At 36.6% G+C, this 23,421-nt stretch overlaps 1 long non-coding RNA gene and 1 pseudogene across 1 annotated transcript in view; one reads left to right on the top strand and one right to left on the bottom strand.

The window, feature by feature from the left end:
* The window catches only part of LOC141577727 (uncharacterized), a 382,973-nt gene that overhangs the window by 55,101 nt on the left and 304,451 nt on the right, over positions 1–23,421 (top strand). The gene's annotated exons all lie outside the window — the stretch shown is intronic.
* LOC105072991 (trans-1,2-dihydrobenzene-1,2-diol dehydrogenase pseudogene) lies at positions 15,804–16,844 on the bottom strand (annotated as a pseudogene).

Here is a 23,421-nt window from a genome sequence, read left to right as displayed (position 1 = left end):
CTATAAACAAGCAAAGGGGCCAGCGTGGCTTCATGGGGCTGGGCAGAGGGAAGAGTGGTGGGAGAGGGAAATACAGAGGTCTTTGGGAGGGGAGAATGGAAAGATGATGCAGGTCATGTAGGACGTCTAGGCCATTGTAAGGGCTTTAGACTGTAAATGAGGTGGGGAGTCATGGGAGGGTTTTGAGCAAAGAAGTAATATTATATAACTTATAAAATAGATTGTCCTGGCTATTGTGTTGAGAGTAACTTTTACTTTTTTTATTGAAGTATAGTTGATTTACAATGTTGTGTTAGTTTCTGGTATACAGCATAGTGATTATATATGTATGTGTATATATATACACACACACACACACATATATATATATATGTGTATACTTTTTCACTGTAGGTTATCACAAGATATTGAATGTAGTTCCCTGTGTAGGATCTTGTTGTTTTTCTATTTTATATATAATAGTTTGTACCTGCTAATCCCAAACTGCTAATTTATCCCTCCCCCACCCCTTTCCCCTTTGGTAACCATAAATTTGTTTGTTATGTCTGTGAGTCTGTTTCTGTTTTGTGAGTAAGTTCATTTGTATCATTTTCTTGGATTCCACATATAGGTGATATCATATGATAGTTGCCTCTGTCTGACTTACTTCACTTAGTATAATAATCTCTAGGTCCATCCATGTTGCTGCAAATGGCGTTATTTAATTATTTTTTATGGCTAAATATTATTCCACTGAAGTATGTACCACAACTTTATCCAATCATCTGTTGATGGACATTTATGTTGCTTCCATGTTTTGGCTATTGTAAATAGTGATGCTTTGAACATTGGGGTGCATGTATCTTTTTGTATTAGAGTTTTCTCCAGATATATGCCCAGAAGTGGGATTACTGGATCAAAAGATAACTCTGTGTTTAGTTTTTTAAGGAACCTACACACTTTTTCCATAGTGGCTGTACCAAATTAAATTCCCATCAATGATGTAGGAGGGTTCCCTTTTTTCCACACCTTCTCCAGCATTTCTTATTTGTAGACTTTTTAATGATGGCCATTCTGACTGGTATGAGGTGAGACTTCATTGTAGTTTTGATCTGGATTTCTCTGATAACTAGTGATATTGAGTATTCTTTCATGTGTCTATTGGCCATCTATATATTTTCATTGGAGAAATGTATGTTTAGGTCTTCTGCCCATTTTTAAATTGGGTAGTTTTGTTATTGTGTTGTATGAGTTGTTTGTTATTCTGGAAATTAAGCCCTTGTCAGTCACATCATTTGCAAATATTTTTTCCCTTCCATAGGTTGTCATTTTGTTTTGCTTATGGTTTTCTTTGCTTTGCAAAAGCTTATAAGTTTAATTAGGTCCTATTTGTTTATTTTTGCTTTTATTTCTATTGCCTTGGTAGACTGACCTAGGAAAAACATTGCTACAATTTATCTGACCTAAGAGGATAAGTAAGAGGATAAATAAAGGATAAGAGGATATGTGAATCTTTAATTTCTTCTATTCATCAGAATTTCATTGTTCTTAAGAATTGAGATGATTCTAGGATAATTTTCAGGGTTTTTTTTTTTTTTGTCTATGCTGGGAACATTTTCCTTATTCCCACTCAAATCCAGGAGGGTTAGCCAGGAAGAATGCTAAACACTATAAGAAGATAGCCCTCTTTGTACTAAGTGCTGCCGTATTTGTGATGAAAGGGAAAATTCTGAAAAACATGCTTCTGTTATGCTTTTGACCAGTGTAAGGTGTCAGACCCCGCCTGCAGTCCTGTGTGTCTTGAAGTGAACCTGTACATCATAATCAGTGTATGGGATCTGAATAGAGAATGGGCATTTCTGTAGCTCTGCTAATATCAGTTACAATTAATCACTCTTGTATTTACTGAGCACAGAGCTTTCAGCTCAACAGATATATATTGTGTAACAACTATGGGGTACACACTAATAAATAAATTAATTCAGATTATAAGAAGATGATTAAATATTATGCCTTCAAGAAGCTTACCATCTTACATTGGGGATGATAAATACACAAATATCTTCAGGTAGCTGTTTCTGTGTTATATTCAGATTTTATATATATTTTCTTCTCTGTGTGAGTTAGTCTGGTGGTATCTTATTCCGTCATTACTAGCAGAAGTCCAGTTGAGTTTATATTATGCTTGATAAGTACCTAATTTGTTGGAAGGCCAACATCTGGCTCACTATCTTTGTGGAACATCCAGCTCCCCATAGACATATAAGATATATAGATATAGATATAGATATATATGTATATATAAATTCAATTTTTTACTGAGAAATAAATTCCTGTGTAGAGAATAACTAAAGGTATTCAATTGAGTAAATATTTGTTCTGAAGCTTTGCATTTGGTTGTGTGTGTGTTATATATATAAAAGTGTGTATTTAAGCATCACTGAAGGATCTCACCCCAGTGGGATCAGGGTTGGAGCAAGGGAAATTTGCTTTGGAAGAAATAGAAAGAAATCAGTCACAATCCTTCAGCCAGAATGTTTGATTCTCTGAAATTTTCTAAAACAGAGGATCCAGAAATATAGTCATGTAACTTGTTTCCATTTCAATATTACCTGTTTATTCTCCAAACAAGATGTTTTGGAAGTCAGTACCTTAGCCATGTTGTACTTGAATATGCATTGATCTGAGCAGTTTTGTACGATTATAATAAAAGATGTGGTCGTCTATTGAACAAGCTGCTCCAAGTATACGGACTGAAATCACTTTTGTCTTCTGACATTAAGTTCCTTTTTCGTGTGTTTTTAATGGAAATTTTTTCTGTATACTTTCAGGAGAGTGAAGGTGGTGTTGTACCTGACAGCAGAGACATAGGAAATTGGTCTACTAGATCTTGCTCTTTCATTTGTCTGTCTTTTTATTTTAAGTTGTGGTTTAAACTTTTTCTTTACCTTCAGAGCCTTATTACTAAAGGGTAGGAAAATTAAGGGTGGAGATGAATGCTGTTTTCTAGAATTATTGGGTGTATTCATATGGATTTATTTCTGAGGAACCTATAAGAGGTTGCATGGGGATTAAAAATTACTTTTTGTTAATTGTCTTTTTAGGCTTTTTCCTCCACATAATGTTTTTGTCTTTTCTCAGATTGAAAAGATTCTGGAGGGAAGATTGTGCTTGGATCTGCCAGAGAATCTAGAATAGGCAGAAGTCTGTGGGTGAGTGTGAACGTGAGTGGATGTGTGTGTGTTTGTCTGCATGGAAAAGGGCAAGCATGTAAAATTATTTGATGTAGGAATACATATAACTTCCTGAAATTGCTGTCTAAGATTTATGGGTTTTCTCCTTTTAATCTCTGAGAAAAGATCACCTTTTCTGTATTCTATAGCTTGTAATATGTTCGACTTTTGGCCCTCTGCCATTTCCAAAAATATGGGATTCATACCAGATTCAAAAAAGATTCATAGGCTACCTAGCAATCCATATGCTGATCAGTACATCCAACTTCAGTGACTGCAAGTGTTAAATCAATGTGTGATGTTGGACACCTTGGCAAGAAAACAATTAAGAAGGAAGAAACATGGGAAAGGAAGGCCAAAGAAAAAAAAAAGCAGTATATAATGCCATAATGGTTTGTGATACTAGAGTGCCTAGTGTCATAGCCAAAGTCAAGGGCTAACAAATGAGGTCTTTTGAACTTAACCCTGAATTTCTTTTGCTGCTGAAAGTTTGATACACTTAATTTTAGTGTACTTACAGAATTTTCATGTTAGAAGACATAATCTAATAAAAAATAAATTTCAAGATAAGGACTTAAATTGAGATCCAGAATGACTATTTTTCTTGAGATAACTTAGCTATTTGGTGACAAATTCTTGGTGGAAAAGCAGGTCTCCAGACTCCCAGTGCATGTACTTACTGTTAATTCAGACACTGAAAGTTTGATTGTTTTCCTGATTTTCACTTGACTGTAATTAATAGGCATAATAATCATGCATAATATTTGAGATTAACTAATTTACAATTTATCCAATTTACAGTCTTCCTGGTGAGGTTTCTGCTGGCTATTACTTTCTCCCAATGTCTCCTCTAATTCTTAGCTAACACTCAATGTCATTATGACTCTGTGTCCTATCCTTATTCTCTTTATTGACTGCCCTGTCTCCTTGTCTTAATCTCAGCAATCTCACCTTTCTTTGGCATCTATAAGAGACACAAGAAAAGTTAGCTGACTGTCAGGATTTCTACAAAGCCAATCCAATTCCCAAGTACTCAGAGAGTTACTCCCTCTGATTCTTAGTCCACAAATTTCCAGAGGTGCCTGTACGCAGAGGAACAGAGGAAGAGAGGAAGCAACAGGGAGTCAGATGACACTGATTCATTCACACTGGCTGGCTACTGGGTCAGTGGCGGCAGCCCTGAGATGTTCTAAAGAAGCATGCCTGGATTTGCATACCCTTATAGATACAAATCCACTGCTTCCCCACCCTGCCCTTCATTGTTCCTTCCTTTGTCTCCACAAAATTTCCCCCCATTTCTACCCTTGGATCAATATGTGCCACTTCCTAGATAGTCCTCAAAGTGCTGCTTGTTTTATACATTATTAGGTTTGGGCATCTAGTTTATTATACTACTACTGTCACGTCAGTATACCATAGGAAGAGGGTCCTAGGCTACCTTGTTTGGTAACTGTGCAGCACTCTCTAGTCCTGGTTGGTTTACTTCCAAATCCTTGAAACAGTGTTATGCTTCTGTAATCTTAACTGTGCAAAACAAACAAACAAAGCCCAAGCTATTTATCTTGCAAACATCAGTAAGCATTAAATTGACCTGTCTATTTTACTCTAGTGTCCTTGTCTTTTGGTTTTGTTTTAGTACAAAGCAGTTCTTCCTTGGATGATTAAACCTACTTATCTCTAAAATGTTATTTGAACTTGAACTTATCTATACATTTTTACAATTATGATATTACTTCTGAGTTTTTTAAGTAGTCTTTGTCTTGTAATTTATGTTTCTGGACTTCTCTTGAATTCAAGGTCATTTCAACTATTTATGCCCCTTTTGATGTATGAGGTGTTGGTGAAACAAAACCACATATTATACTGGGTTGGGCTCCAAATATTGGGAAGTAATGAGGAAATGTGAGATTTTCATGTTACAAATCCTTGTCAGATTCTCCAGGAGGGTGGATTGGGGTGACATTTTTCTGTCAAATCATAACTTCCTGCAGATGAGGGTTACTTCATCTTTAGTTACTTATCTGGATGGTCTGAGTTGTGAATAAGCACACTTTGTGTAGAGGATAAATTTTGAGCACAGCGTAGATAATTTGTCTTTGAATTATGAGCATTTAACTTCATTTGAGGTAGAAATCTACCTATTTAATGAGGTTGAGACAAGTTTTCAGTGTAACAGAGGGCCTAGTCCTCCTTAAGCAGAGCATACACCATGTCTACCATGTGTTATGAGGTCTAAAAATTGGAAAATAAATTGCAAAAGGCAAGAAAATCATGGTAAATAATGGTAAATATTTAAGGAAATGTAGTATAAGAAAATGTAAAGTAGATTTATTTATATAGATGCTATGGGAAGAGGAACTAAAACAGTTCAAGGATAATACTGAAGTTATTAATAGTAAAGTTAACTTGGGCCTGAGGTGAGAGAGAGTTCATGCTCCAATACCATGAAATAGTAACAGACAGAATGTTTTGATGTTGCATATGCTTCATCAGGCTCAAAAGTTAAAATGACATTGCTTTCTTTGAACTTGCCTGTCCTGTTTTATCTAGTGATGAATTATACAATATTACCTTCATAAACAGCATATGAACTGTGGGGAGCCTCTTTTCTCCAGTTATTTGGGAAGATGAACAACTCTGCGTGCTCTGAAATAAATGATGCTTCTTTTAATTCTAAGATTTTAATTGTTGAATTATAATCACAAGGTATAGATGATATAGATATATTTAATTAAGAAAGTCTGATGTTCATAAGGAAATAAGAAAATGTGTAGCCGAGGCATACAAGAGTTAGCACCAAGGGTGAAGTTTTTCACAACTGAGTTATCTTTGCACATACAGTTAAATACAATTCATCTATCATGTTTTATTTAAGGGAGATAGTTTAAAACACTTTACATGTTTAGGAACTTATAGTTTACATGGTATTCATCTGAACCCCTAATAAGCTTGACTTTGAAATAATTTTCAATTGTCTAATTTATCAACAGCTTAATTTTTTCATCTTTGACTCTATTTTAGTATTTGAATTTAAAATGAATTCAATTAAAGGGCAGATAAGCAATGATGAAAACAGAATAAACGTGAGAGCTGATTGTTGCCATTTGATAGAAAGTCAAGAGAACTCATATGGCAGTCAGATCATGTAAATTCTGGTCCCAGGCTGACTTTCACTCACTATGTGACTTTTATTTCCCTGGACCCCAAAAGCCTTCTATTTAAAATAAGACATACAGATTGGATAATTCATGGGGCATAAACTGGATAGTTGTTTAACAGAGAGATTCCCTTTCCCTACACACAGCCTCCTCTGCATTTGGAGGTGCATTGTGACTGAATGATGACCAATGAAACTTGATATAAGTGTATATATAATTTCCAGTCCTGGACCACAAAATTTCCGACAGACAGGTGTCTCTTTCTTTATCTGTCTACTGAAAGGAGAAAACTATAAGGTACTGTACAAGGGCAGATTCCCATGGCAGGCCAATCCTGGGGCCCTTAATGACTGCGTGGAGCAGAACTCCTTTTGCTGTCCCACATTTGACTATTGTCTAAGTAAAAAATAAATTTTTAATTGTGTTGAGCCACTGAAAACTTGAGGTTGTTATTAAAGAAATTAGCCTATTTCACTAATACAGTGGACAAGTTTCCATTTGGTTTTACTTTTTGTGATTTGCCAAAAATCATTAAGAGTGAGTTAATATATGTTAAAACACTTTCAAAAGTAAAAACCTTTGTAAATATAAGTAAAATTTTTCTATTAGTCAAAGTAGACACACAGAAGTATTGAACATAATTTAAAATAACATTTATTTCAACCTATCAAAGATCATAGCTTAGCTCAGCCTACCTTAAACATGCTCAGAACACTTACATTACTCTACACTTGGGCAAAACCATCTAACACGAAGCCTATTTTATAGTAACGTGTTGAGTATCTTATGTAGTTTATGGTTTGGGTGCAGAATGGTTGTAAGAGTATCGGTTGTTTGCCCTTGTGGTTGTGTGACTGACTGGGAGCTTGGTTCTCTTGTCTCTGCCCAGCATCAGGAGGGAGTATCATACCACCTATTACTAGCTTGGGGAAAAATCAAAATTCAAAATCAGTTTCTGCTGCACGTGTATTGCTTTGGTATCATTGTAAAGTTGAAAAACTGTGAGTCAGTCCGTCATAAGTCAGGGAACATCTGTATTTTTTGAAAAGAGCTTTTTATAAAGAAAACTGCTCTTCGGGAGCTTCCTGGATGTAACCTGAAATGTCCTCCATATGCAGAGGGTAGGGAGAGAATGAAGAAAGAGGCAGACCACTCCAGATTGGTAGTGGCAGATTTAATAAGCAAGGGGACTTACATATGAGGCTTTTGTTTGGTGGCTGCCAGACAGGTAGGTCTCCGCACCCTCTCCAGCATTTATTTTTTGTAGACTTTTTGATGATGGCCATTCTGACTGGTGTGAGGTGATACCTGATTGTAGTTTTGATTTGCATTTCTCTATTAATTAGTGATATTGAGCATCTTTTCATGTGCATGTTGGCCACTTGTATGTTTCCTTTAGAGAAATGTGTATTTAGGTCTTCTACCCATTAAAAAAATTTTTTTTAATGAAATGTAGTTGATTTACAGTGTTAGTTCCAGATGTACAGCAGAGTGAATCAGTTATACATATACATGCATATGTATTTTTTCTTTTCATATTCTTTTCTATTATATGTTATTACAAGAAATTGAATATAACTCCCTGTGCTATACAGTAGGTCCTTGTTTTTTATCTATTTTATATACAGTAATGTATGTCTGTTAATCTCCAATCCCTTATTTATCCTTCCCTGCCCTTTCCCCTTTGGTAACCAGAGTTTGGTTTTCTGTTTTTGGTTTGTAAATAAAAGTTGTATAATTTTTCTTAAGATTCCACATATGAGTGATATTATATGATATTTGTCTTTTCTGGCTGACTATATTTCGCTCAATATGTTAATCTCTAGGTCCATCCATGTTGCTGCAAATGGCATTAATTTATTCTTTTTATGGCTGAGTAATATTCCATTACACACACACACACACACACACACACACACACACACACACACACGCATACACACATACCACATCTTCTTTCTCCAGTCATCTGTTGATGGATATTTTGGTTGTTTCCATGGCTATTGTAAATAGTGCTGCTATGAACATTGGGATACATGTGTTTTTTTTAATTATAGTTTTCTCTGGATATATGCCCAAGAATGGGATTGCTGAATCATGTGCTAAGTCTATTTTTAGTTTTTCAAGGAACCTCCATACTGTCCTCCATAGTGGCTGTACCGATTTACATTCCCACCAAGGGTGTAGGAGGGTTTCTTTTTCTCCACAAATTCTCTAGTATTTATTATTTGTAGACTTTCGTAGAAGTATCTATTTAGGTCTTCTGCCCATTATCTGATGGGTCGTTTGTTTTTTTGATATTAAGTTGTATAAGCTATTTGTATATTTTGAAAATTAGTCCCTTGTTGGTTGTGTCATTTGCAAATATTTCCTCCCATTCTGTAGGTTGTCTTTTTGTTTTGTTTATGGTTTCCTTGGATGTGCAAAAGCTTTTAAGTTTTATTAAGCCCCATTTGTTTATTTTTGCTTTTATTTCTATTACTCTAGGAGCTGGTTTGAAAAAAATATTGCTGAAATTTATATCAAAGACTGTTCTGCTTATATTTTCTCCAGGAGTTTTATAGTATCTGATATGTTACATTTAGGTCTTTACTCCATTTTGAGTTTATTTTTTGTATATAGTGTTAGAGAATGTTCTAATTTCATTCTTTTACAGGTAGCTGTCCAGTTTTACCAGCGCCACTTATATAAGAGACTGCCTTCTGTCCATTGTATATTCTTGCCTCTTTTGTCATAGATTAATTGATCATAAGTTTGTGGGTTTATTTCTGGACTTTCTATCCTGTTCCATTGATCTATGTGTCTGTTTTTGTGCCAGTAGCATAATTTTGATTACTGTAGCTTTGTAGTGTGGTCTGAAGTTAGGGAGTGTGACTCCCCCAGCTCTGTTCTTTTTTTCTCAAGATTGTTTTGGCTATTTGGGGTCTTTTGTTTCTCCATAGAAATGGAGAAAAATTTTTCTGTTCCAGTTCTATGAAAAATGTTATTGGCAATTTGATAGGGATTGCATTGAATCTGTAGATTGCCTTGGGTAGTATGGTCATTTTAACAGCACTGATTCTTCCAATCCAAAAACGTGATATATCTTTCCATCTGTTTGTGTCATCTATAGTTTCTTTCATCAGCATTTTATAGTTTTTGGAGTACAGGTCTTTTGCCTCCTTAGGTAAGTTTATTTCTAGGTATTTTTTCTTTTTGATGGCAATGGTAAATGGGGTTGTTTCCTTAATTTCTCTTTCTGATATTTCATTGTTAGTGTATAGAAATGCAACAGATTTGTCTATATTAATTTTCTGTCCTGCAACTTTACTGAATTCATTGATGAGCTCTAGTAGTTTTCTGGTAGCATCTTTAGGATTTTCTGTGTATAGTATCATGTCTTCTGCAAACAGTGACAGTTTTTCTTCTTTTCCAATATGGATTCCTTTTATTTGTTTTTCTTCTCCGATTGCTGTGACTAAGACTTCCAAAACAATGTTGAATAAAAGTGGCGAGAGTGAGCATCCTTGCCTTGTTCCTGATCTTAGAGGAAATGCTTTCAGCTTTTCACCATTAAGTATGATGTTAGCTATGGGTTTGTCATATGGCCTTTATTATGTTGAGGTATGTTCCATCTATATCCACTTTCTGGAGAGTTATTATCCTAAATGGATGTTGAATTTTATCAAAAGCTTTTTCTGCATCTATTGCAATGATCATATGGTTTTATCCTTCAATTTGTTTGTTTGATGTATGACATCAAATTGATTGATTTGCCAGATATTGAAAAATCCTTGCATCCCTGGGATAAATCCCACTTGATCATGGAGTATGATCCTTTTAATATATTGTTGTAGTTGGTTTGCTATATTTTTGTTGAGGATTTTTGCATCTATGTTTATAATTGATATTCACCTGTAATTTTCTTTTTTTGTGATATCTTTGCCCCCAGATGACTGAGAGCTTTTAAAATTCTTCTTGTATTTGAGTCTAGTTCACTTTATATATACATCCAGACTAAATGTTTAGGTATAACATATGTTTAGATATATCATACTGATGATTGTTTATCTTCTTGAATTTCTCCTTTTATTATTATGTAAGCCCTAGGGATATATTTTTTTAATTCCTGTTAATGTTTTGTTTTTTGCCTTAAGTTGTGCTTAGACTGATACTGATATTACCACAGCCAGTTTCTTTTCATTTGTGTTGTTTGCATATTTTGTGTTTTCTTTCTTTTGTGATCCAGCTCTATAAAGGTACTCACACTAACAGATTCAATTACTGAGCCAGTGTGCACCTCAGGACATTCTTAGTTACAAGGCTTATGCCTGTGACCTCTACCTACTGAGAGAGGCTATCTGCTAGAAGCAGTCACCTTGCCAGTCTGGTCCCTATGTTATCGACCCAGGTTCTTAGACTCTTTAATCAATAGAAATTGATAAGGGGCCAGACAAGAAGTTCAGGCAAGGCTTTACTGGGACTCCTGCTGCAGCATGAGTGAGCGAAAAAAAGTAACTGGTTCCCTTGCTCGCTTCCTGAGGTGGGGGTGAGCTGGTCACTTGAATGGGGTGAGGGTAGGGGTGGACCCGTGGGTCAGACTGGAGGGGTAGTTTACGTGGTCTGCCTACCCCCTTGGTGGTGCTGTGTGCAGGCATCATTGGCAGTACCCTACTTTTGCTCCTGAAACCTCAGAAGTGGCAGTTGGGTTTTGCTCTTTTTGCATCTTATTGCTTATAATTTGCCCAACTGCATACACATGCAGTTATTTTTAGCCCCTTATAGTTTCCTTGTATTTTGTTGCTTGAGGAGACGTTTTTCCAGGTGCAAGCACTGCAGCAATGAGTCCCAGGTCCCAGGTCCCAGCCTGTCTCACCTGAATCAACTCTGAATCTTCCTGTCAAAGTCTCTACTTTAGACAGACAGTATTTGATATTAATCTTTCTTTAAAAATTTTTTTTTCTGTACTCCTTGTAGAGTTTTAGAAGTTCTTTAGGCTCTTTTCTACTTCCTTCTCTAGCACCACTGTTTATTTTAGGATGGTGGTTCACAGCCTTGACTATGTATTGGATTCACCTGTGGAGTTTTAAAAATAGTGAAGTCTGGGTTCTCTCCCCTCCCCACCAAAAGATTATGATTTAATTATTTAGGGAAGGTAAGGCCTGGACATAAGGACTTTAAAACATTCTCCAGGTGGATCTAACCTGTAGCCAGTATTAAGAACTACTTTCTATCTCTGGATGCTCTCTCTAGACAGACTTCTGTTTCTGCTAAAGCCATTGCTGATTCTAGCTCAGCAAGGGGAAAGAGGAGAATACAGAGTCCTTTGGTTTAGCTGCAGTGTTATGAAGCCCTTTATTTACTTCAGGGCCCCTTATCTTTATAATGACTGCTTCAGAGATTTGTGTATCTCTGAAATTGCTCCTGCCTTTGTGTAGTTTTGTCCTGCATTCATTTGGCAGTGGATTGTCTTTGTTTTCCTATTTCTGTCAATTTATCTCCCTGGAATCCTCCAAATATTTGATCTGTCAGTATCACTATTATTTTCTAGTACTATAATGTATTAATACTACACTATGTTTTCTAGAACTAGTGTATGTATATAGTATAGAATATAGTGCTCCACTATATTATATATATATTTATTATGTATACATTCTGTTATTTCAGGGGACTCTGAAAGGGATGATAGATGAACTTGCTCAGACTCTTTTTGTTCTAATCTTTGCCTCTTCGTTAAACCATTGTATGAACTAATTGAACTGATTGAATCTTTTTTGGTTTCCCTTAAGCTATGCTCTACCCCTCAGAAACTTGCCTGCTTTTTGGGTTGATGCTCAGATTAGTTATAGTTTCCCTGGACTTTTCTCCCTGGGATTTTGGAGCAGAATTGGCCCTGGGAAATTTGGAAAGAGAGGGAAAAGGTAACTTCCACAGCTCCTGAGGTCACACTCTTGCCACTTTGAATTCTGTACTGAGAAAGGCATCAGATAAATGCTTTACATTAAAGGGGAAAGATCTAAAAAGGCTTAATGTACCATTTTAAACAACCAATTTAATGTTTTAGTTCAAAAGAGAAAACTTCAATCATGAAATTTTAGATATTAGGTAAGATGTCAATTAGGGAAGGTAAAATCATCCAAGTAAACATATTCTTTAGGCAGGATTAGGGGTCTTCTAGCTGTGGAATTGTTAAATTGGGATGAAAATACACTTCTAAGGTAATAAATATATTTTACCTATGAGTGTGACTAGGGCTAATACATTTTATTGTATTTTATATTATATATTTCTTGCCTGCTCTTCTATTTTTTATTTTCTTAATTTACTATTTATTGTGCTTATAGAATATATCTAATCCCAGGTCTCAGGGGATGTAGTTTGATCAGTATGGGGAGCCATATCATGACAGGTTTATAGATTAACACTGGGAAATAATAAATATTTACTAGATGAAATACACAAAACAGTTGAATAGATTTTACTCAATCTTCCTTACAATAGCTACCAAGAGACCAGTTGAAAAATATCAGCACTGAAGTATCATTTTTTTTGAGAAAATTTATAACAACTGAAAGCAGAACTTCAAGATGAAGTTGCCAGCACAATCTTAGAGCATCATCCCCAGGTACTGTCAGTAAGATTGAAAGTTTTGATCTCCATCATTATTTTCTACGTAGTACATTCACAGATGGAGCACAGGTAAATAATATTCTTCAATGAATTCAGTTCATAGTGCCAGTATCTTGAAAGGCACTTTACATCAGTGCTTCCCATCATATGTCAACAGGGGATTACTAGCTCTTCTGATTGTGTTCTGAAAACTCGGGTATTTATCTTAATCCTCTCTCTTTTCCCTTACCAAGATACCAAATCTTTTTCATATCATTCAGGCAATTTTGCCTCGGCATTTTCTTTGGGGATTACAGTTTCTTTTGTATCTCCTGGGGTCTCTTTTAATACCTAGCCGAAAGGAATTAGGGACTCCAACTTTGTTGATTTCCGTGTGTGCTCTAGTCCAGTCTTGCAGCAGTTCTTTTATATTCCTAACAAACACATCAAAAGGTTCTGTTTTCCCAGTTGTGGTCACCTCTCAGATGACTGAATTCTACCAGTCAACAGCTGGTAAATGACTTTACTGAGGAAAAAAAAAAATCAGGTTTGCTTTCTTTTGGTAGGAGGGAGCCACAAAAACAATCCTACCATTGGAGAATTTTCTAAATAAAACACTAGGGGAAAAAATATCCTACCAACTATTAAAAGGAGCAAAGTGAAGCTCAATTTGACTGATAAAGACATAATTATCTTTTACAATATGAGTGTCATGATAAACTTTTTATTTTTATGCTTCAATGATGAAAAGTTTAATTATAAGATAAAATGAAATATTTATTTCTCTGTAAAATGACCTGTTTTTTAACTAATAACTTTATTATGACAATTTAATAAGGAAACTTTAAATTATATTATTTGTATTGCCATGGTAACCGAACACAATTTTCCCCTCACTTTATTTAGGCTACCCTTAGGCAAAACTGTAGCTAATCTCTCTCAATATCTTGTTTTTCTCTTCTCTCCCCTTGTTCTTACTTTGTGGTATTGATCCCTCTCAGGAACTTAAAGTTCTTATGTTTTCTGTTCTTTTGTTTTCTCTTTAAAACTCCATCTCAAGAAAGTATCTCATTGATCATTCAGATTAACAGACATTTTACTAAACTATAAATTTGTATTTTAACACAGGACAAAGTCCTAATTTTGCTTACACCCCTAAATGAAATTCAAGTGAGTCATAAATTGGAGTGGGAACTTGGGGAAAAATTTAAGCTTACCATTGTGCTTGAAAATCATCTAATAAATACTGCTATTACAACTTGTGCTGGATTGTCTGTTGTCAACTCAGCACCATCATCACTTCTTCTGAGGCTGGGGACTACATTTTCAGGAATGCTCTGTGTTCCCAGCCTCTCTGAGCTTCCCACGTGTAATCTGAGACCAGCCCCCATACACTGAGGGCAAGGAGAGGACAAAGAAAAAGGCAGACCATCTTAGATTGGTAAGTGACAGGTTTAAATAGTAAGGGAACTTACTCATGAGGCTTGCCTTTGGGGGCTCCAAAATGAGTATAGACATACCTCAAAGATACTGCGGTTAAACATTCCAGACCACTGCAATAAAGTGACTATTGCCAAAAAAAAAAAGCAAGTCGTATGAGTTTTTTGGTTTCCTAGTTCATATAAAAGTTATGTTTACACTATTCTGTAATCTATTAAGTACACAATAGCATTGTCTAAAAAGTAATGTACATACCTTAATTTAAAATTATTACTAAAAAATGCTAACCATCGTTTGAGACTTCAGTAAATCTTGGTAGTAAAATTAAAGTCATTGTTCGCAGATCACCATAACAAATTTAATAATGATGAAAAAGCTTGAAATAGTGAGAGAATTACCAAAATGTGATACAGAGACATGAAGTGAGCAAATGCTGTTGGAAAAATGGTGCCAATAGACTTGCTCAACTCAGAGTTGCCACAAACTTTCAATTTATAAAAAATGCAATATCTGTGAAGTACAGTAAGGCAAAGTGCAATCATTTGAGGTATGCCTATACATTTTCTTACCCACCTGCTAGAAAAGTTCATATAGAGGATTTAACTGGGTTTCGTCACATACCCAGTCCAGAGAGTCTCAATGTCACATTTCTATTTCAAGGCTCTGTCCTTGGAGCAGCTTCATGGAGTGGGGCAGGCAAGCAGAATGCACATTCTGAAGACAGGAAGGCAGTGGTGAGGCTCCAATTGCTCGGGTCCAGCTTGCGGGTTAACTGGCAGTCACATCTACCTAATGCACTCCTACAATACTCTGTCTTGAATGGTTCCAGGTTCCAGATTCCACCAAGCCTCATGTTTCCTGTGTGACTCCTCTGTGAATTCAACTACGTGCCACATTTTCTCTGTGGGGCCCTTCATAGACAAATCAGTTTCTCTGTGCATTTTTAACTTCTTGTTGATGGCAAGCCAACACTGCCTTCGCTGGTTTTTAGTCCTTTATTGTCGAAGCCACGAAATTTACCTTCCTCGTTTTCCATTTTGCATTAGTACATGAAAATGTTACTCTTCTGGGAATCTTGGTTTTCCTGGTAGAGCAAGGGTTTTAGAGCCAGTCAGAATTGTGTATGATTTCCTTCTCTCGCCCTTATTAGGAAAATAAAAAATTTTTGAATCTCAATTTCCTAACAGTGAGATGAGTGAAATAAGGCATAATTCAAGGCTTTTGAGAATCATAAGTGAGATAAGTTGTGTAAAATACTTAGAATATTGGCTTTTCATATGGGTGATCAGTGAATGATTGGCTTTCCTTCTCATCTTAATTGTTCATAGAACTGGGCATTATTATTATTACTATTAATTTTTTTTCCTGTGGATACCATGTCTTTCTTCATTCAGGGCATACATCAGTGTTTGTCTTGGGGGAAGGTGATTCCAATGACCTTCCTCACCTCCTCAAGGATGTCAGCCAGGAGCTCACTTTGCGCCAGAGGAATCATAGGACTTTCCTTCAGGCCCCTTTGTAGGCTTTCCTGGACATGCTTGGCTTCATAATTCATGCCCATTCCATTTGTAAAACTGAACTCCTTGCCTGGGGCTGGGGGCAATGGAAACTCCTTATACTCCCCCTTCACCACTAGCTCTTGTCAGGCACCAGCAGGGGCTGAGGATCTGGGCCAAGCCCTTGGTACCGCTCACAGAGACGGTATTGGAGAGCAGGACAGTGATGCTGCAGGTGAAGCTGCCGTGGACCCCTCCTGGGTACTGGAGTAGCACAGTGACAGTGTCGTCCATGCCTGTTTCATAGTGACTTCCCACAGCTGAAATCTTCTTCGGCTTCTGCCCACCAAAGGCCATGGAGATGAACTGGAGGCAGTAGATGCCAAGGTCTACCGACCAGCTCCAGCCTGGGCCCAGTCTGTGGTTCAGGGCACACTGGTGAGATTCTTCCCAAATTCTGCCCGAATCACTCGAAGGTCCCCCAGGGTTCCCTGGGCCAAAACAGATCTCAGAGTCTCTCCGGCAGGAAAGAAGCGGGTGCAGATGGCCTGGTACTCAGAGCGAGGCAGAGACCGCAGCCCTGTTGTGAAGTCCCTGGAGATAAGGCCGACTGACACGATGCCCCAGCGAAGTGCTGTCGCTGCAACCCGGAGTCCCAGTGGTCCCTATCTTCTCCAGGTGGGAGTTAAAAAGACCTGGTGCCCGGGTCATGGGGGCTTGGCCCTTTTCTCTGCCCCCATTGCCCCTACGCCGTTCCTCATTGGCCTCCGGGCTTGCGCGCCCCCTGAACTGGGCATTATTGATGATTTTTTTTTTTTAAACTTTTCCTTTCCTTTCCATAACACTTACTTTTCTGGGGTCTTCTCACACTCCTCTTTGGCCTCAGCATACTCTGCTTTTTCATTAGCTTTTCCTTTTTTAATGTATGATATTTCTTGGAGTCTCATTCTCTGCCCTCATCTCTCTAGACTCTTCCTAGGTGATCTCCCTAATGCCCACAATTTCAACTGCTATGTGAAAATGATGTTTCCAAGTTTTTATGTTCAGTAGAATCTGTCCCCTTTGGTTTCATATCTGTTTTTCGTACAGCAAGCTAAGTGAACACTCTTAGATATTACACAAATATTTGAAACTTAACATGTCTAAAATTTAGTGTGTTATCTTCTCCCCTTTCTTGTGTATTTCCTCTTAAATTCCCAGTAAATGGTGTCACTATTAACTGACATTTCTAAGCCAGTATCTTAGGAGTTTTTCTAGACACTTCCCTCTGCTTTACCTTCTGCTACTGATTAACTGTCACCTCCTAAATTGTTTTCAGTATGCCTCTCTTCTTTCTGAAAGGGCTGTATTTCAGGTCTTCCTGGCATAGATTATTATAATATCCTTCTGACATGGTCACCTGCATCCTGTCTTTTTCCTCTGCAAATTCTTCCAGAGTCATTTTTTCCAAATGCGTATATGATCCCCACGTCCATCAGGGTAAAACTGAAATTTCTCATCTTGAAATACAAGGCTGCTAGTGGTCAGACTGAAAGAGTAGGAAGCTAACCAACAAAATGGCTTCCCTGATGTTAAAGCTGTTTGCTAATTTATTCTGACTTAAAATTCTTGCAACTTGCTTTTCTCTTTTTTCTGACAAACCGCCATCCTTGCTTCACTTGCTCAACTGCTTTTGTGCTAAACAGCTCCCCTCCCTCCATTACACTCCCCACTCCCTCTACATTCTTTACCCAGAAGAGCTTAGCCTTTAACCCAGAAGCTGTGCTCTGGGTCATGGACTGAGAGCCTCAGGAGAATAAACAGACCCTCTGGAGTTTCTCTGTGACACTAGGTGGATTCATCAAGATTAAGAAAAATACAGGACCCCAGAAAATGCCCTGTTTGTTGTCACCTTTCTGTTCCATCCAGCTCTTCCATAAAACTTAGGACCCCAACCCTAAGATGGAATCATAGTCTCTAAGACATTAGCCAGCTGTGACTCCCCTCTGCCTGGCAAAGCAATAAAGCTGTTCTTTTCTAATTCTCCCCCAAAATCTGCCTCTGAGTCTCAACTCTGCTCCCGGGATGCAGAGGCCACCTTTTCAGCAACAAGACCTTGCCTACTTCTTTGTCCTTATCCATCTTACTAAACTATTACATATCTCAGGGTAAATATTAAAATTTTTTTGCAGAAATTTTTCTATTTACCATGTCCTTTCCTATCTCTCCTCAAGTGTCTACATATCCTCTAAACTCTCAGCTCAAAATTCAACCCATGTAATATTCAGAACTTCTTATTATGCAGCAACTATGTGCCAGGCACTGTGCTAGTCAGTTCTTTGTGAATAATTCCTTGACTCCCAGGCACTTCTCATTCTGCCTTGTGCACATCTCTATTATCAGATTGAATTGTCAAGATCTGCATATTTATCTGCCTCTTTTACTGAGCCATGTGCTTCTAGAGGGCAGGAAATTTATCTTATTCATCTAGGTGTCATTAGCTCTTGACACAGTCATAGATAATCATTAAATGTTGAACAAATGAATGGATGGTTACTTTGAGCAAAATGTTAATAACAATTCTTAGGGAGATTTGGAAAAACATAATTTTCCTGTAGCTTAATAGAACACAAATACTGTTTCCTGAAATTCTAAACCTACTGGGCTAGAAAATGAGTGTTTTAAAATAAATGGTACACCTCAGCATTATAGTTAATTGGCGTGAATAATTTGACAGAAGGTTGAATATCAAATAGCTATCTACTTTTCCTCTCTTTTGTGTTTATCATATATGTTTTGATAGAAATTAGCAATAAACCAAAGAGATGTTTACTCACAGATACCATTGCTTTTCATCTGGGTGTGGATAATGAACACTAAGAAGGCAGACAGAGTTTACAGGGAGTAATTGATGTTGATGTTTTGTGCCATCATGTGGATATTATTTAAAAAAAGAGGCACTAAACTGTCATTACATGCCCAATAGTTACAAGCAAGGGCCATGAGGATCAATGATTCTTTAATGAAATGCTGTGTAGCACACACTGTCATTTTCTTGTCCTTACAAATAAGAAGCAAGCTTGGACTATTCTATCGAATTCATGGGCAAGCAGGGCTGTTAGGGTTGCATAACCCCAACTGCTCTTTTTATAAATGAGGGAATCGAGGGTCAGAGATGTTGCAGTGTTAACTTGAGGTAACAGAGATAGCTATTGTTAGAGGTAGGATAGAAATCAGGTGTCCTAACTAAAATTTCTTCCAATTATTTTACGTTCTGATACAAGCACGTGCTCTGTGAGCCATGTGGGAGCAAGCCTGGTATCATATTCCTTTTAAACAGGTACATTAATTGGTCATTAATATCTATTTATTGATTATATGGTTAATATTTATGTGTCTAGTAGCTCATATTTGGGCATAATTTTATAGCATAAGCCAAGATTTTACTAATTTTATTTTTCCTTTGTTAGCTCTTAAAAAAAATCAAGATAATGTCAGCTTTTCCTTTATCACTTCACAGATAAATGTGATTTCCAGTGCCTCGTGGAGTTACTCACTCCAGGGCCTATGGAAGGTCAGGTCCAGATCCAGGCTTTATATTTCCAGTGGATTTCCTGTATGTCCTGGGAAAGTTGTTAGAGTTGTTAGGAGGAGTTTGTAACAGATGGCCAGGGCCTCAGGAGCTCTGGATTAGAACTTGCCAGGAAAATAATGTGATATGAAGGCTGTCCGACGGTCTAGGAGCAGACGAACGGGAGGGACAAAGAAAGAGAAGGAAGCAACAGAACAGAGGAACTAAAGGAAAAAAGCAAGGATAGTGTTTAAGGAAGTAGGAGAGGAACCAAGAATGTAAAGCGGGACACTTGGACCTCGATAGGTTTACTGAAGTCCTGCCTGTTGGGTTACGATATTATGCTAGAAAATTTCAGTTATCTCTGTTAATCCTCAGAATTTCAGAACATACCCATTTTATAGGTGAGGAAGTGTGTCCAGGTCATTTACTTAGTAAGTGTTTGGTCTTGAATTTAAATCCAGACCTAGTTATCTTCTCCTGCAGCAGGAGAAAAAGCTCATTAAAAGCTTCTCAGAATGCAAGTTCATGGCTGGTAAGACTCCCTTGAAAATTCAGTCCACTAGGTAGATTCAAATAGCCTGATAGTGTCTGCTCTTAGGAACTTCAGTGGGTTCCTTACCTGAGAACCCTGAAAAAATGAGGCCAGTTGGTAAGTCCTGAATGATCTGATTACTGAATATTATCTGAAAGATGAGAGGGAATTCTCCCACTAGCAGGGGCAAAAGAGAGAGAAAGTTGAAATAGTAGAAATTACAATAATGCAGGACCTCCCAGAAGTGAGGGAGTAATGGTTTTTTCTCTTTGCCTGCAGAAATCACTCATGTGAACACAGTGGAAGCTAGTCCACAAATGAGGACTGTGTGTGAATGTGTGTGTGTGGTGGCTGTGGTAGTGGTCCTATTCATTAAACTGGGCTGGGATTTGGAGCCCTATATGGTTAAGATTATAATTATACTTTAGCTCTTAATTGTCCAAAATATGGTGTAACTTGGCAACAAAGTAACTAGCAGATTAAATTTCATTGCACACATTTAAGCACATCCAAATGCCCAACATCTGCATTAAAATATTTTTAAAACCACAACTTGAAGTTGTTTTAAAAAGAATAATGTATTTATTGTTTTCATAAGAGTGGAACAGTTTCATTACATATAAAGAACTAAATGTAGAAAATTACAAAGAAGAAAGTAAAAAATCAGCCAAAATCTGTATGACCAAATAATTACTTTAAATATTTGCTCAATAACATTTAAGATATCTCTTTGTGTGCATATATAGATAGAAAGATAGCTAGGTAAAGATAATTTTGGAGCAGATGGGCTAATACTCTATATGCAATTTTTAATTAGAATATAACATTTAACATAGATTTAATAAAAATCTGAAACTGAAGTAATTTTTTAAGTTCAGACTAAATATTTGTTAGGCTTTGGAATATCTCTCTAGAATTAAAATTCTAAAAAAATTAAAAGATAGGGTCATTGCATTTTTTTCAACAACATTTTTTTCAGATTAAAGAGTAGCTACACATATGCAGCTATGAATAAAGACAGTAGCGTGCTTAGACTTTCTTCCTTCTCTTCATTTCCCTTATATTGGGTTCCTTCAGACATTCCAGATCTAATTTTACTTTTGCCTCATTTTTCCTAAAAACTTAAAATTTCTGCTATCTTGTTATATTTTATGTATTTTTGCAAGCCACCCTTATTATACAACAGCAACAAGGCAGAATATAAATAAACCACAATAAACATAAATTATTGGAAGTTATTATAGTTCAAAATGTTGATAATCCTGACTCATGATTTACCAGGAATTTTTCTGTGTTCAATAGTATGTGTAAAGGTAACCTTTACATTACATATTAATTACTGCAGGCACAATTTAGAAGAACACAGAATTATCTTTTTTGAAATCAGTATTCACCTATTCACTAATAAGTCTCTTCATAAATTGTTGTGTCTTCAATTTACCATTTATAAGCAGGAGGGAAAAAAATTGCTGGGCTTTGCTTTGGTGTTGAAATTTTGTGTTCTAGTATAGTGAGGCCATGAGGTGAGTGACTCCTGCCTTACTTTTTTTATAAATTCTAGGTTGTTAAGTAAGATCTGCCAGAATCAGATCCTAAAAATGAGTTATTTTTCACATATCAAATCTAGGTTGTAACATTGACTTGCTTATTAAGATTAATTAACTAGAGATAATACTTGCACACTGTCTCGTTAACAGAAGAAGAACTGGCCCTCTCTAATAACTCATAGAATTTTAGTAGAAAAGTTAATGATGAATATAAGCAAACCTCATGCAAATACAGTTCCTCTCCTGTTTAGGAAAAAAAGAAAACATGATTTTTTCCCCCCCACAGTAGACGTAATTACCCGGTGTGCAATTCTCGTGCAGCTGTTTTCTCTTCTTCATATGACCTCTGTTTCCTAGTGTTAGAATTCACAAACGTAACCATTTCTGATCTTTTATAGTTGAGTGGTATTGGATGTTAAAACAATAGTGAAATTAGACACAATGGCTCTATCATAAGTAAGCTTGAACTTGGACAAGTTTTTTAGTCCTGTGAGCCTCAGTTTTAGCTGAAACAATGATGGAGGTGAACTAGTAGGTCTTTAAATGCCTTCTGTTTATAAAATTTTCTTCCTAAATGAGCTAGGCTGAAAATAGAAGGGCGCCCTCTTGGGTGTTCCTTGTGTCAAGTTGCATTACAACAATTTCAAAACATTCTTTAAACAAAAATACATTGACTTGCTCTAACTTAAGCTTTAAGTGGTTTCGTGAAATAAAACAATTGTAATTGAGTGTCCAGTCTCAACACAGAGGGCTGTCACTGGTCTGTGATCAGCACCACATTGAATCTCTGAAGCCCTGTAGTACTTCAGTCTATTGGACTGATGGTGAATCTTTTTCAGTTTCCACTGTGGTGACCAGCTTGGAATATTTGGAGAAGATGAAACACCAATTGTGGTGAATGAGGCAATCTAGTCATCTTATAAAACAGTAACCATCTGCTGGCTCACTCGTTGGTCAGCATAAGTCCTGCTAGTTTTAGCCAGTGTACAAAACCAACAAGACAATTATTTTCTACCAACTTTTAGTATAATGTGTTGTTGCTGTTGCTAACTTTGTTAGTAATGGTAAAGCATGTGTCAAGTTTTGATTATGGTTACTAATTTAGTACCATCTATCTCATAGTTTATGAAGTTTCTTTATACATCCTGTCAGTAGGTTGAATATAAGTGTAAGTTCTACAATGTTGAGTTTTCATATATATTCTGTGTCTTCATAAATATTTCAGTGGGAATATTGTGTTCTGCTCTTCTAGTTAGGTGTTTCATGTGTAGAAAACTGTGTTAGGTTTTTCTAGTTAGATGCTATCTTAATCAGAAAATTGATTCCATGAGTTTTACTTTCTCTCATTAGGTTGAAAAAGTCAGACTAGGTCATTTTTATGGCCCTTAATTCCAAACTGCTGTATTTCTTTACCTTACGCTCAGGGAATTTCTTAGTTTGGGATAATGCTCTTCATTCTGAACCTACTGGATATGCATGCTACATGCTAGCAACTACTTCCAGATTACTTTAAAGATGTTAGTAGATTGATACAAACCATTAAATATAAGCATTTAAAATAATAGAAAATTACAAGTAGTTAAGTCATCATTAGCAAAATAGACTTTAAAAGTTCCATTCATCAGCTGAGTTTAGCAGCCATAGTTATTGTGTCTAGCTTGGAATTTGAATCCTTTATTTCACTGCTTATCATAGGACTGGGCCCAACAGGAGTCATATATTTGCTTCTTCACTGAAAAGCCGTGACAGCTTCTTCTGGCAATCTCAGTACAAATTAATTTCAAAATAATGTTTAGTCTGGAAACTGTTGTTCTTCTCTGCCTGGTGAGTGATGAAACTTGGGCATGTTGCTTCCTGCTGCTGCATTCCTTCCAAAGAGCATTGTAATCGTA

This window comes from Camelus bactrianus, chromosome 5, assembly GCF_048773025.1.
Source record: "Camelus bactrianus isolate YW-2024 breed Bactrian camel chromosome 5, ASM4877302v1, whole genome shotgun sequence".
Lineage (NCBI taxonomy): Eukaryota > Metazoa > Chordata > Mammalia > Artiodactyla > Camelidae > Camelus > Camelus bactrianus.
This window is presented reverse-complemented; position numbering and strand designations above follow the sequence as displayed.